This window comes from Olea europaea, unplaced genomic scaffold, assembly GCF_002742605.1.
Source record: "Olea europaea var. sylvestris unplaced genomic scaffold, O_europaea_v1 scaffold1575, whole genome shotgun sequence".
NCBI lineage: Eukaryota > Viridiplantae > Streptophyta > Magnoliopsida > Lamiales > Oleaceae > Olea > Olea europaea.
Window position 1 is genome coordinate 1 of NW_019233363.1, and position 2,999 is coordinate 2,999.

Here is a 2,999-nt window from a genome sequence, read left to right on the forward strand (position 1 = left end):
CTTATGTATTTCACCAGAAAATCAATGGATTTTCTGAATAACAGTATGTTTAATTCTTAACCACGGTCATGTTTCTAAAACATTACTAATAATTTCTTTTCTTTTTTTTTATCAGTCCACAATGTCCATTTATTATTCACATATTTCGTGAAATCAGCACTTTTTTTTTTTCTTTAAAAATGACTAAAAATTTTAGATAAATAGTGCATTATCACGAGAACATATTTAACTTCTTTTCTCTTTTCATCTTTTCATTTTTTGCACTATTATTCAATTTAACTATCGTGCTATAGAGGTTTAGCCCCGTTTGACCCTCATTAAGCACCCATTTGACCCATTACTTGAAAATGAAAATGGGGAATAGTATTTTTTAGAAAAATGAGCGATTGAAAAAAAAAAGGAAAAGTTTTCAATTTACGTGTAATATTATTTTATGGAAGATTGTGTGGTTGAAAATAGGAGGGAGAAAAATGGAATGTAATGTAATTGAATTTAATGGGATCAAACGGAGGCTAAATTACATTCCATTTTCTTTCTCTTACTTTTAACTGCATAATTATTCATAAAATAATATTATACGTAAATTAAAAAAATTTCTTTCTTTTTTAAACACTCATTTTTCGAAACAAATACTATTTCACCCATTTTGATTTCCCAAAAATGGGGGTAAAACGAGGCTTAATGATTGGGATTAGTTGCTCGATATTCAAAGAAAAACAACGAATGGTTCTTAAAACTGGTGATCGACCTCTTGCATTAATCCAAGGCTACAAGGATAGCTATAGGGTTGTTCATTGGTTAATCCATTCAACTCATATGCCTTCACTCGGGCCTTAGAAAAATTGAGAAATAAAAAAGTGACGTCCAAGTCTGTGGCTCTATAAGACATCCATGCAAGCCCTTGATCGGGTTAGGGAACTTAATTATAGATTTTCAAGGTGAATAAAACTGTAATTGCTACTTTTGATCGGTGAAAAGGTGAAAATTATAAATAAATTTAATAAATCTTTCTTGATGCCTAAAGAATGCGTTTAGCTTGTTGGATTGGACAATATTATACAGAGTTGTGCAAGCAATTATCTTACATCATTTTCTTATTCAATCATGTAATCGCATCGAGGAAATAATAATAAACATTTGTGCTACTTGTCCCCTTATTACTCAACTTGGGTTTAGTTCAAATCGAAAACTTCGTTAAATATAGAAAAATAATCTCAAGCGCAATATGGTTCGAAATCAAAATCACGACAATGAAAACCTAATCATCCTCGTACCGGATCCCTACCTAAGACAGTTTAATTATAATACAAAACAGCTCACAAAAATAATGATAAAGAATAAACAAATGAGCACTTCTGATAAAGTTGAAGGGTTCACCATTGACTCCTAAACGATGAAATGCGATCATTCGTTTAGAAGCTCACCTACACTCAAAAAAGTGATATCATTTGTCCAAATCAGACATCATCGACAAAAAGTAGGTTGAATATAAATTGAGTCTGCCAAGGTCATCCTTGGGACTTAGGATTGTTTCTTGGAGCCATGAATTCCCAATCTTTGCATAATGCATAATCCATTATTTCGTATTTAAAAAAAATATTAAACCCCAACCTTAAGGGTCCCCCACCGTTCCACTCTTGGAGTATTGTGAGAGAGGTTAATCACAGAATGTACCCCAACAGGTTAGGGAGGAAGAGCTGTCTGCACACTGGTGCCCACAAAGAGTCACAATCCATGTTTTAGGAATCGAACTCTCACACTGCGGATGCCAGCAAAGTTGGACATACCTCACCCTTATCCTTTGCACCATTGAGATATGCTCCGAGAGGCCCATTATTTCATATTTTAAACTTTCGCATGAGGCGGTTCATACTAATAAACAAACACCAATGGGAATTCAGTGAATTTTACATGTAGCTGAGGGAAAATTTGGGAGTCCATTACCTGCACTAACTTCGACTACTAAATAGGACTACCAGCCCGTCTCCTCTGCTCCATCGTCTAGCCCACAATATACAAAAATTTGAGCCACCTAATCAACACTAAGAATGGCTGAATTGCCAACAAAGCAAGAGAAGAAATTTTCTTTATACTTTCCCATGAAGTTTGGATTCTTCTGTTTTCATCACCATATCCAATTTATACAAGGAAACAATCATTAGCCATTGCGCATCATTACGTGCACTTTTAATAATTTACTCAACCCAAGCAAAAAGGAAATCCAAATGCTTTATCATAGGCATAAACTATCTAATGTAACTAAACAGGTTTTGCATACTCAAAATCCCAACTAAATACAATTACTAATGGAGTAACTAAAGGGCCATTAAAAAATGACCTAATGACAATGTTAACTGAGGTGGGAAGAACATTACCCCAACTTTTCTTGGGAACATTTATTGAATAACATTAGTCAGTAGGTCGCGAGTTAAGCAAGAAAAAAAGTTAAAACTTGTTCATTCTAGTATCAAGTTACGTTCACCACTTAGACGCCACTAGTAACCAAACATGCCAATAATGTTGCAAACAATTGAGGAGATATATATAAATTTTGTCTATATCAAAAGGAAATGAATGTCATCTCCTTGTTTAATACTTTTAATGTGCTTTGTGTACAGTTGTCTTGAACAAGAGGACATGTAGCTTGTTGTCCATAGAGAAGTATATGAACCCACCCACTGAATGTGTTACAAAAGACCCAAAACCGGTCCCTACTATACAGTGCCAAGCTGGTCCATATACCCCATCAAACTCCTGCAAAAGCAGAATTCGAAAAAAACCTGTTTAACTCTTTCATCAAGAATTAAAAAACACATAAATTTATATAGATAGATCAAACAAAAAATAATAATAATAATAAAGAAAAAAAAAATAAAAAAAAAATGAAGAAGAAGCTATACTGATTATAGATATGACTGAATCACCTTTTTGAGTGTCAAAGCAAGGGTCTTGGAAGTGAATTTTTCCAAGCTATCGTGAGTCTTTCTTGCACAATCTAC

General features: G+C 33.7%; 1 long non-coding RNA gene across 1 annotated transcript; it reads right to left on the reverse strand.

The window, feature by feature from the left end:
• Positions 1–2,213: 2,213 nt before the first annotated feature.
• On the reverse strand, positions 2,214–2,999 carry LOC111376907. The gene is made up of 2 exons (XR_002699576.1): positions 2,925–2,999; positions 2,214–2,754 (listed from the first exon to the last, which is right to left on the reverse strand). It is a non-coding gene; the product is annotated as an uncharacterized LOC111376907 (long non-coding RNA).